The sequence below is a fragment of the Ambystoma mexicanum genome, chromosome 3p (assembly GCF_040938575.1).
Source record: "Ambystoma mexicanum isolate Mex_15411 chromosome 3p, UKY_AmexF1_1, whole genome shotgun sequence".
In the NCBI taxonomy this organism is placed as follows: Eukaryota; Metazoa; Chordata; class Amphibia; order Caudata; family Ambystomatidae; genus Ambystoma; species Ambystoma mexicanum.
In genome coordinates, this window is record NC_090925.1 from 786477641 (window position 1) to 786490263 (window position 12623).

General features: G+C 48.3%; 1 protein-coding gene across 1 annotated transcript in view; it reads right to left on the reverse strand.

Annotated features, from left to right (window-relative positions):
- The window catches only part of LOC138580877 (serine protease 27-like), a 232880-nt gene that overhangs the window by 138708 nt on the left and 81549 nt on the right, over positions 1-12623 (reverse strand). The gene's annotated exons all lie outside the window — the stretch shown is intronic.

The window sequence follows — 12623 nt, forward strand, 5'->3', positions numbered from 1 at the left end:
CTCTAAGCACAGAACTGGGTTTCGAATCCTGTGTTGCATGGCACTGTCCTGTTCCTAAGACACGCATGTTGCCCCTGACCTATACTCCCAGCCCAGAAGCCCTACTCAACAGCGTCCCTTCTCTCAGGGACAGTCCTTATTTAAAAATAAATAGAAATGTGCATTTTTTAATCCCACTTTTTAAAAAAACAACCTTTGAGTGTGCGAGCCAATAATGTGTGAAAAATATTCTGTATGTTGCATACTATGCTATAGTCTCTCTTCCTGAAAGCAGTCACAAGCGGGGGGGGGGGGGGGGGGGTGACTGATTGATTTATTATTTATTATGTGCTTATACACAAGTGCTTCAAGGCGCAACAAGGCAAGGGAGGGGGAACAAAGGGAGGACAAGATAACAATCTTACTAGGCCTTGTGTCATTGAGATTGTGCAAATGCGCAACAAGACGCACGGGGGGGGGGGGTTTACAGGGAGAAGTGCACCCAGAGCAGCAGGGCCCTGAGTTAAGTGCAAGGAAGGCTGGAACTACAGGCCGCAATCTCAGCCCGGTAGTGCAAGGTTAGTCAGGCAGCAGTACAAGTTGGGCCAGGCGGCCAGTGCAGTGGGACTGGTCAGGGACTGGGGGGTGTTGTCCTGTAAGACTGAGGGGACACTGGGCAGCCAGTCAGCAGATGGAGCAGGAGCAAGGGAAAATTAGCAGGGGAGAGGGAGCAAGAAAGAAGAGGAGAAAACTTAAGGAGAGCCGGCTCAAAGCGGAGGGAGGCAGGGAAGCCATATCAGAGGGAGGCACCTGCAGAGGAGAGAAATCTACCCACCATTCTCTGTTTGGAGGGAAGGTGGGAAAAGGGAGAATACCTCTGCTGGGGAAAATCTGTAAATGGGCCTTCTTGGCAAGGTCTGTGATGTGTGGAGAGAAGGAGAGAGTGGAGTCAGAGATGACCCCAAGGTTTTTTGCCTCACAAGAGGGTGAGGGCAGAGGGTCCAATGAGGGTGACCAGAGTGAGAGAGGAAAAGCGGGAGAATGGGTCCCAACGAGCAGGATCTCAGTCTTACTGATGTTAAGGCAGAGAACATTAGAGGTGCACCATGCCTGAATAGCGGATAGACAGTCAGGGATGAGCATGGAGGGGGCAAAGGGTAGCCTGAAAGAGAGCTGCTTGTCATCCGCAATACACTGAAAGTTAGAGGAAAAGGTAGAGATCAGGAGGGCCAAAGCGGCCGGACAGACATTGAAAAGCCAGCGGGAGAGGATAGAGCCCTGGGGAACACCACATGTGGAGAGTGAGGTGGTGGAGAGAAAGGGCCCAAGCTGAACCTGGGAAGGTCGGTCCAGGAGGAAGGAGGTCAGAGTCTGATCAGTGATGCCAAGGGTCTCGCGTAGATGAGTAATCAGGATATTGTGGTTGCCCATGTCAAAAGCGGAGGAAAGGTTGAGGAGAATGAGGACAGAGGGAGAGCTAGAGTCAAGATTAGAGAGCAGATCTTCACAGGTGTTCAGGGGTGCAGTTTCCGTGCCTCTGGCTGCTCCGAAGCCAGGCTGATGGTCATAGAGACAACCAACAGATTCAGTGTGGAGGATTAGCTGGGAGAAAACCAACTTTTCCAGGATTTTGTCCAGAAAAGGAGTGATAGAGATTGGGCGATAGTTTGCCAGAATGTTGGGTCGGCAGAAACCTTTTTTTAGTAAGGGGTGCACAAGGGAGTGCTTGAGAAGAGAGGGGAACGATCCAGTGGCAATGGAGTGATTACAGAAATCGGCCAAGGCTGGAGCAAGAGACCCAATGTTGCCCTTAATGTTTCTGGAGTAGCAGGGGGACACCTGTTTGGATGAGACTTTAATAGATAGGACTTGTCTGGAAACATCTTCAGGTGTTACAGGAGAGAGGGAGGAGAGAACGAGATGAGGGAGTGGTTAAAGAGGGCCTCCGAGAGGTGGAGGGAGAGAGAAGAGAAGAGGAGAGTGCAGACAGGATGTCCTGGGTTTTAGCTGTGAAATGAGAAGCCAGAGCCATGCAGAGGGCCTGGGCAGGTGAAGAAGAGGTAGATACTGCAGTACGATTGCCAGCTCCTTGCAGATTCTGAAGCTTGGCTGTGTTGTTATAAGCCCAGAGATGCAGGTTTGAATATGGACCCTCTTCTTAGAGAAGATGGAGAGTCTGTTTTACCATTGGAGCAGGTGGCAGGCTAGTTTGTCGTAGACTGCACCCGAAGCTCCCCACCTCCGTTCAGCTATTCTGCACTTGCATTTTAGAGCTGCCAGATCAGAGTCAAACCAAGAAATGCACTTGGTGGCAGGCTTCAGGCAGATCCCCATAACAAGGGCAAGGATATCCGGAGTGTTAGAGATGGAAAGGTGAAGGTTGGAAAGGGCTGTGTCAGGTTGGGGGTTAGCCACATGAGTTGGTGGGGAGAGAAAGTGGAGACAAAAGCGGCCACTGAAACTTGTTTCATAGGCCGAATGACCGCGCAGGAAACTGGCAGTGCTGGATGGGCCTTTGCCAAGGGAACAGGAAACTTCAAGTGAAAATAAAGAAGTAAGTGGTCAGTCCAGGACAGAGGATTAGTGAGAGTATTAGAGAGGGGGATGTCTGAAGAGATGAGAACATCCAAGGTGTGGCGGCAGAGTGAGTCGGACTAGAGGGTAGAATGGAGAGGGAAATAGAGTTGCATAGGTTGTGAAAAAGCCCAAAGGAGTCTGGGGAGTCCAGCTGGATGTTGAGATCTCAGAGTAGAAGCTGGGAGGTAGAGGGAAGGAGAGAGGAAGTGAGGTCAGCCCATTCAGAGAGGAAGAGGTGGACCTGGTCAGGTGGCCTGTAGATGGTAGCCACGGTCAGAGAGAGGCCAGGAGAAACAGAGAGCCTGCAGACCAGGCATTCTAAGGAGGAATAGATCTCAGTGGGGATGATGGAAGCAGGGATCCACTCAGGAAAGATCAGGGCCACTCCGGCTCTGGGCCTATTGGGTCTGGGCTAGAAGAGGATCTTGTAGCCCTCGGGGAGGAGTGTGTCAAAACTCTTGACAGAGCTGGCTTAGAACCATGTCTCGGTAAGAGTGAGAATATTCAGGTCCATGAGTTCAATGAGGTGGCAGATGTCAGAGGAGTGTTTGACAGCAGAGCGAGAGTTGAGAGTAGTCATGTGGAGCAGATTGCCACTTTTGAAAGACTTCTGGGGGTTGTATAGGGGAGAGGAGTAGCCATTAGAAGTGGACGAGGAGCCAGGGAGGTGGAAGGAGGAGGCATCAGAGGAGCCAGAGAAGTAGTGGATGGTAAGGGAGTCAGAGAGGTGGAGGACGGAGGTGATCGAGGAGCCAGAGCGGTAGTAGATGGCATAGGAGCCAGAGAAGTGGAAGAAGGAGGTGGCAGAGAAGCCAGAGAAGTGGTAGAAGGAATAGCAGGCGAAGGAAGGCAGTTGATGAGGTGAGGGAGGTGCCTATCAAATAGTAGGCAATTGAGCTGAGGGCCCTGGACCATGACAGTGCCATTTAGATAGACATTAATGATGACTCTGAAGGACTGGAAGGGGCCCAAGAAGACCTCTCACCGGGTGCCACCATTAATGGGCAAAGAGAAGGAAGGAGAAAGAAGTGCAACCATATGAAGGGTACAAAGGTCGGACGAAGGAATGACCACGCGGGTGTCGGTGAGAGACAGTCTGGTTAAAGCATTTAGGCCAAAATGTTTGCAATAAAATGTCTGAATGCGTGATTTGGACGATTTTCGGCTGTTTGAAAATTTTAAACGGCCGAAAAAGTTCGACCAGATCATGCATTCGGTGCTGGGAGCTGCAAGGGTGTCCCCCACACCCTTGCTCACTATATTGTGAGTGGGGATTGCGGGGGTGTCCCCTGCAGCCATCCCAAAAAAAAACAAAAAAAAGGCTGAGGCTTGTCCGCCGCAACATCCCGCTCAGTATACTGTACAGTATAGTGAGCAGGGGTTGCTGTGGACACCGCTGCAGCTGTCCCAGAGTCCTGAGAAAAAAAAGGGGCTGCAGTAAAGGACCCTGCAACACCCGTTACCGATCACAAAAGTGAAAGGGAACAGGCATTGCAGGGACACAACGTGTCAGAATGAAAGGTAAGTAGGGGGTTGGAGATATATTGGGGGTGTGGGTGGGGGTTTGGCTAAGTGTGAAATGTTCAGGGGAGAAAAGACCGAAGGTTATTTCGAACAAATAACCTTTGGTCATTTCTCCCTTGAACATGTTTACCTCGGTTATTCAACCCCAAATCTTTTAAAGCACTGACATAGGTGTCAGCGATGGGAAGGACAGGATTGGAGACCAGAGTGTCCTCCTTGAGCTTCTTCCTTCCAGTCTTAGTGAGAGGAGTAGGATAGGAGATAGGAAAGCAGTTAGAGAAGATGGGGGAACATTGAGACCAACATAGTGGGTGTGAATGAGGGCAGAGAAAGGGCAGGTGAGAGGAGGAAAAGAGAAGGAAGCACTGCACAGAGCTACGCCCCACAGGGTGCACAAGAAGGGGATATGTGAAAGATGGGTGGTAAACAGATGGAGCAACGGGCAACAGCAAAGCGCAGACACGAACAAGTAAGCAAGGGCAGCAACACGCAGTGAGTGGAGTAAGCTGTGGGTTCCGACTAGGCTCAGCTCATCCTAGAGAAGACAAAAGGCCTGGAGGGCAACAGTAGTGATCATAGCATTAGAGGGAACCTTGAAAAGAGGAGAAAGGCCTACGGGAAACAGCAAGCCATGTGTAAGCACACCCAGGAACATTAGCCTACAGGGGAGATGCAGAGAATGCTGAAGAAATGCAAGAACAATGTGTTAGGAAAGATTTCCCTTAAGTGCAATTTTCCCTCCATTTGTGAACCCCACACACGTTTTGCTTTTGTTTGGAGCACCTAACATGACTTTTTCCAGTGAAGCACAGCCTTCAGCCGCGCTCCTCTGGGCTTTCGCTCATTTGTTATGGGGAAACTGACACGTCCTTCAGGCTGTCAGTACTGTGAAACTATGTTTCCCTTAGTCTTCAACATTGTTGCATTTCTTGGTAACTTGTGCCAAGTACATTACAGTATCGCGCACAGGGGTCCTTTTGTTTTATGGCCCTAGCCGCCCGCTAAGGATTTTTTGGTGTGTGTACAAGTGTGCCTAGGATGAACTGGTGGCAGCAGTTTACTTTTAAACTATTTTTACTTTGCTTTTATGGACCATGCCGCATTTACTGCGTTTGGCCGAAGACTATGGCCAGTGCCAAAAAAAGAGCTGTGCCACGAAGTATTTTGTTCTGTCTTTTAGCCATTTTGTCACTTTGGCTTCCCCCAGGTCGAGAGACCCGGGTATACCTTATTTGGGCATGCAGCCTCCCACGAAAACCAAGAAGGGCTGCAAGTGTGCTTTGCCCCTTTGGAGTAGTGGGAACAACTACTCTCGGCTTCTCCTACTTACTTACCCTCGAAAAGACCCTCTTTGGAATTGTTCCGGAATTGTTCCTGGGTCATCCAGTGAACTGACCAGCTCGAACCTAGGGTATAGCACAGGAACGCCGCAGTTCCGAGTTGAGACTCAAGACTGTGGGAATTGCTGGCTTGTGGTCCTGGACCCTCTCCTGCCAAAACGTTTTGCACTAGTTTATCTGGGTCGCGATTAACTAAAGTGCGCCAAGCTGCAAGCATTTGTGGCCCCTATGTCGCCCCGCTGTGGCGACCATTTCTGAAAGTGCCTGAAGTTCTTGTCTACCATGTCCTGAGTCATGCTGCACTGGATCTATCCTTCTTCTTCCTCAAGGCCTGAGAAAAAACAAACATCCCATCACAGCTGATCGTCCCGTACCACAGTCGCTGGGAGCTGGAATGTCGTGAAACTACAGGGTTAACATCAACAGGCAAACTGGGCTAAACTGCCAAAGTTTGGTCCGGACTATTTCGAGGGTCGGTGAGTACTTTCCTAACTTAGCAGTGGCCCCCTGGCACATGCATACATTTTTACACACGAGTGTCCCTCAAAAGATACTCACCTTGGCTGGGATAGCTTGTGCATCCCAATTATTCCCGAACTCCAAATGTTGTTCTATCTGTAAGGGTAGAGCCTCTACTAGGAATAGGAACTTATTCTTCATCGCTTCAAGGCTCTTCCTGAGCAGCTACAGCCTACTGAAGAGAGCCCGCTTTTTCGTTTACGTAATACCTCGCGGTGTTAACGCACTACTGTACTTTGAGCACTGGGCTCCTCTCTTCGTAGGGCTGGACTACATAAGTTAGGGATTGTTGATGAAGGACTGCCTAAACTGATATCTGTGTTGATTTAACCCCTTTCTGTTACAGTTCATGGTTTCTTTCTCCCCCCTTCATCAGCCTTAGGCTAATGGCATTATTGTATAGATGTTGGATTGTGTATGATCGTGTGTGGTAATATTTGTTCATAACTATGGTTTAATTGTGTTTTAATTATAAAGGCCTATAATAAATGTATTTTTGATACATCTGTCTAAGTGTAATTTGTGTAGTTTTACTGTGTGCTCATTGTGCGCTTCTGTTCACTCTCACTCCTCCTGAGACTTAGGGCCTCATCACGAGTTGGGCGGTAATGCCGGCGGTATTAGCCCTACCGCCAAACCCCCTGGCGCTATTAGCGCTGGATCACGGGTTTGGCGGTAATGAAATTCCCCATACCCCACTGAGCCCATTCAGGAATGCCCCATTCCCCATTGGGCTCAATGGGGAATTTTCACGCTCTTACCGCCAGTGGATTTCCCGCCGGCGGTAATAGCGCAAATTTTCGGTGGATTTCCCCCCAGCTTAGAGCTGGGGAGCAATCCGCCAAAGCCCTGATTTGGCAGACCCTTAAATCTGGCGGTAATAGAGCAAACGCCAGATTTAAGGGTTACCGCCAAACTCGTGATGAGGCCCTTAGTGTTGACCATCTGCCAAGCAACAGTAAATTGGTCTGGTTTGTACAGAAGGTTCCCCTGTTCAACTAAAGTAGGGTGACCTCCTAAACTTCTGCCCACCAGGTCAGAGTTTAGAAATCCATCTTAACACAGTGTTAGAGGCCAATACATTCACAGAGACTGGAAAAATGCAGAACAAACAGAGGAAAACAGAGAAACAGTGAAGGAGGCCAAAACAATCACCTAGAGGGGAAATGCAGACGATGCAAAAGAAATGCAGAGAAACAGTTGCAAAGACACAGAAAACAAAGTATAGCTACCCGGGAACGGGACAGCCTAATGGATGAGTAGAGACAGTGCAGGGTAAGATTTGCATTGAAATGGAAGTAAGCAGGAGGTACAGCAGTTTAGTAGGATGGAGTAATGTCTGCATCCCCCTCCCGCACCTCTCTTACCTTGCGGTCGCTGCTGTTCGACGGCTGCACTGAATGCTCTCACTCTGTGTTCCAACCCCTTCATCGCCAATCACCTGCATCGCACAACACTCTGGCCTTATCCTGTGAGGGCTTTGCTGCAGAGGGTCGATCCTCGGTTCTTAAAGATTTGGATGCGGGGACGTAGTGCAACGTGCTACATTTCCACGGGCAGTGTCTCTTGTGGTCTTGTGTCATACAACACCGCAGCCTTGTCCTGGGAGGGCTTTAGTGGTAGTAGTAGTTAAAGCCTTTGTGGAAAATACCTGTTAAGGTGAATATTTGTGTATGTTTGCAACCTTTCCACCTTTCTGTTTGCCACAAGTATTGTCTGTTGAATTCCACACAGCCCTGTGTTTCCACTGTGGTAAATTTGGACGAGGAGACTTTACTAACCGAATCCTTCAGGGCATCCATGCTGAACAAAATGTTCCACTGAAATGACAACTGGGTGCATCCTTTACAATGGCACATGGACCGCTGTATTAGAAAGCCCTGCTGTGAGTGCCCATGGCATGCATTGGAATGTTTCTCAAGGTTGACTGTGTGTCTGCTTTTCTTAACCACTCCACAGTGGGGGTCACTAGGGAAGCATGAAGTAAAACCAGAGATTGTGTCAGCATTTAGTCTATATGCCTGGCCCTGTTCCAGAAAGGAGGGTTGGGAGTCCCTGTAATCTAATAGTAGATATTCGTCTGTTCCCCAGGAGCTTTCTGTTTCAGATCAGTACATTTCCACCAGCAACTGCCAGGAATGATAGGTACCAGAGAAGCTCTTCTAGAAGTTGAGAGGGGTGGCCCAGCCCCGGCGAGTGTCCTGAGATGATACCGGCCATTTCAGAGCAGAGTCCCAGGAAAATCAAAGGCTGTTTGCCTTCTGGTACATGCCTCTGTACCAGAAGGTGAGAGCAGAATGCAAAGCCTGGAACCGAGGGCCTTCTCCTTATGGAGTGCTTAGGGCCCCCTCTCTTATAGAGTAGGAAAGGGTGTCCCCAGGCTTTACCGAATCAGATAGTGAATGGCATGGCTCTGACCCCCTGGAGATCCACCTAACAGGGAGAGTCTCCAGAGTTAACCCTGGCAGAGCCTCTGGAGGGACTCTCATGCCCAGGGAAATTAGTTGACAATGACAGGGCAAATGATAAGGTGAGCCGATACTGGCCCTTCGGCATGGCAATAAGGCCCCCTCTGTATTGAACAGAGAGCATGGGTGGGATTTGTGATTAGCCCGCTCTGTCTGTATGAACCTATGCAGATCTGCTCTAGATCTCACCAGATACCCCAATGGCCCTGTGGTCAATGCTCTTCTGCATTGAGGTTAGGCTGCCGTGCATCCGACACTTGATCGAATGCTGCCAATCTTCCCAAATCACCTCTGAGATTCGGATACAGTTCATTTGGCCCTGAGAATAAACCAGTCTGTGTAAGCGTCCCACAGAGGTCTGAAAGCTGCTGACCATTCCCAGTCTACAAGGAACACCTGACCCCAAGATACAAAGTGCCCTTTACCTGTGACGCCTGTTTCCTGCATGTGTGTGCCGTGATAATGCAGATCTCTCCCAGAGAGGTAAGAGATGATACAATGCTCAGGGAGGTTTATTGACAAGAAGCCACATAAAAGACCCAAGTGCAAGTCTGTTCTTAAAAGTAGAAACACATTAGTATTAAAAGTTTGTATTATAGTTTCTGTGCTATTATTTAGTTAATGGATTACTTGTTCCTTATTAATGCATTTGAAGTAGATGGCTTGGAACCTATCCCTGGTCCAGCAATGTGAAGAGATCGCCCCACTTGACTCATATTCTTAAGTGCCGTTACCCACCCAATGGAAAAGGTGGAGGCACTAGAGCGTATGCACTTAAAATAAGGTGGGCTCCAGGTGGGAGAATAGACGGTTACAAGGGTGCCTAAGATACCCGAGGCGGGCGCAGCCTGCAACCCGGCTCCTGTGTTCTAAAGCAGGTAGCGCCTTTTTCCGAACTAAAGAAATGTAAAGGTTACTTTTTGTTACCAAAAGCTGAACATGGTTTGAGTACCTTGTCCTAGTAAAGCTATGCCTGGTATCTCAATTAACTGGAAATTGATAGGAGTACCAGAGCATGTTTTGCTGGTACTTGACACACAGTGGTACTCCCTGGGATTTTGAAGTAAGTATCTGACAAAATTCCAAACAATGAGTGCATAGCCAAAACTACAGTTTAGTAAATGCTTCTTTCTCACAACACCTCACGCCTGGGTCGGGCATGCCCCCTCTTTTTTGAAAGCGTGAACATTGAATGTTTGATAGTGAATTTTTTAGGGGGAGAAAATGAAAGCATCGAGATTTCACTGGGGATCATCCAGGGTTGGATTCAGGAGGGTAGATGGATCTCCCGTGCAACACACTGCATTGCGAGACAAGCTTATTCACGCACTTTCCCAGCCATCTGTAGTGGCAGTCGGCAAATGCACCACCCACACTAACAACACAGATGAGGTCTCACTCAGTAACGTCACCACAGATGCAGCAGTGAAAACAGCAGCATCCCTCCTAGTGCAACAAGTGGTGGAGTATCCCACATTGCTCCAAAACACAGGACAGTTGCCTACCCCATACAATGCCTTACCAATTGCACAGTTCATTGAATTGCAGGCACTGGAACCTCAGGAGGAGAAAGAGCTTGGGTAAAGAGGGGGTGCAAACAGTCTCAAACAGATGTCTTGCAGAGCCAGGAGATATCAGGGAAAGCAGTGATGCCCCATGAGTTGTTGCTAGTAGCGTTGGACCTACTACACCATCCAGCACATGTCTCCAAACAACACATTGCAGACGATATTCAGGAAGACTGTCTCATTCCCAACCTACAAGAACATTTGACAAACATGTCCACACATTGTACAATGTGTCAGAGGTACAAAACAAGCCTCACACTAAGGACTATCAGAGGCACCCTGCCCCACCCTATTGGGCCATTCTGTGAACTCCACATTGATTATGAGGACATTGGTGAACGTTGTGATGGATTCCATTACCTCATTGTGGTCATGTGTCCCTTCTCACGATGGGTGGAGGTGGGACCTTGTACACATCCAGATGCTAAGTGCGAGGCCGAATTTGTAGTGCAGGAGGTTTTTGCTCGATGGGGTGTGTACGATATATTAAGGTTGGTTAACGGCACAAATTTATTTAATGAGATTTCAACATTACTGGGCATCAGGCATCGGATGTGCACCATTTACCACCCCCAGGCCAACGGATTCATAGAACGGACCAACAGCCTGTTAAAAAGCAAGCTGTCTAAACTGTGCACCACGTTAAAATGAAACTGAGTGCACTGTTTGCCACTCAAATTATTCAGTTTGTGCACATAGCCCTGTAAAGACCACCACTTATCACCCCACAAAGTGGTCACGGGGTGCCGCATGCATACGTTACTCTCTCCTGTCAGACGAGCATCAGACGCTCAGAGAGCAGCATCCATTTTGGGTGAGGAATTAAATAGCTACCTGTCCTACCTAACAGCAGCAATACAATGTGTCTCCCAGCAGATTGTGCCTCCCCAGACAGACAAAGCAACTGGTGCCAGAGCAGACAGGCCTGCAAGATCACCCCCTCTGCAGCTCTTCCTTGGTGATCTAATTTATGTTAGGAATGTTATTTGCTTATGGAACCATCCCAGGTATAACAGTCCATTTCGAGTTGTCTATGCCACTCCCCTCGCTGTCAAGGTGAACGAGCTACGTTACTGGGTGCACCTGTCTGATGTGTGAAAAGCACCACTGCCCCTACCTGCACCAATGGATTGAACTGCCCCTTGCCTATAATATCACCACCCCACCTTCAAATCCTGCCCGAACCCCTCTTGTAAGCACTAAAAAGGTGCTGCTGTGCATTGCATTTTCAAAGGGATCGTACTCTTGCAGTTCCCCATACTCTCACTCCCTCTTTCTCCAGCTCTCTACCTCTTCCTGTTACTACATCTATTTTCCTATTTTCTCATCTGCCTCGTATATTTGAACATTTCTTTTTATGTCCTCATCGCAATGGATCCAATGAGCTCCAACCGTTCAATTTATTTTAGGAAAAGTAATGTGTGTAGTACTGTGTCAAGATGTTCCTATTGGTATCTATGTGCGATGCATTACATTGCCGAAGTATTTATGATACTTATGTTTGGTTTAGTTATATATTTAGGGTGTACCTTTATATGGGGAGGGCATATAAAAGAGGGGGGTATATACAAGCAGCAATGGCTACCATCGATGGGTCCATTCAAGATGCCAAATTACCTGAAAGGGGAATGCAGGATGTAAATATGACTGAAAAACCTGAGACACATGACACTGTGGCCACAGACACCAATGTTGATGATCGAAAATACAAGTAACAGACCCACTTGTGATACTGCTGATGTTGGGGCCCCTCCCATGACACCTTATGATTTCACTAGGTCTCTTGAAAGTGTACATAACATAGCATGGACATGTAGGAAAAAGGCAACTTGGCAAATATAGATATGATAAGTATAATGGGCTGGGCCTAGATTCAGTAGAAGATGTGCATCACCCTGAACTTTCAAACAGTTGGTACGTGCACATGTTTTGTGGGAAAGAATAGAGTGAATGGAAGTTGCTTTGTTTGTTCGTTGATACCACATGTGTCAGGGGCATCCAAGGTATTAATATAGCAAGCACAACCAATTTTAGAGGCTCAATGTCTTATTCATCTGGCACTGTGAAGGCTGCGAGGCACAGCACGTACAACTAGACACTATGGATCCTGATCAGCTGCAATCAAACAAATCCCCAAACGCTCCCAGTGTTTGCGCAGGCCATACATGAACTTACGAAGAGTGAAATGCCTGGGCCGCAGACGGCAAGAAACATCAATCAGTTGTGCAGCAGGAAGTGTTACTGGGATTCGAGGATGAAGTATTGACTCAAGTGAACCAAGTAAGTGCACAATTCTGGAATTAACATGTCACAAAACTAACGTGGGTTGAAACAATGGAATAGACCGTAAGAGTGCAGCAGCAGAAACTCATGAACTATGCTTTTACAGCAAAGGAACTGTTTTAGTGGGGGCTAATCTGAAATGCAAAAAGGCACTGTTTATCCCAAGCCTAAAAAAAGGCACTGCTGCAATACTAGACTACTACTGGGTGTGTGGACAGCAGGCATTCTTGCACTTCCCACCATCATCGAGGGGCTATTGCTCAGTAGCCACGCTGCATTGAGCAATACTCGTGATCCCTGAAGAACATCTTGCAGTGGGGTCGAAGACTCTGCGTACCTCAACCCCCACTCCAGCCACGATTGGA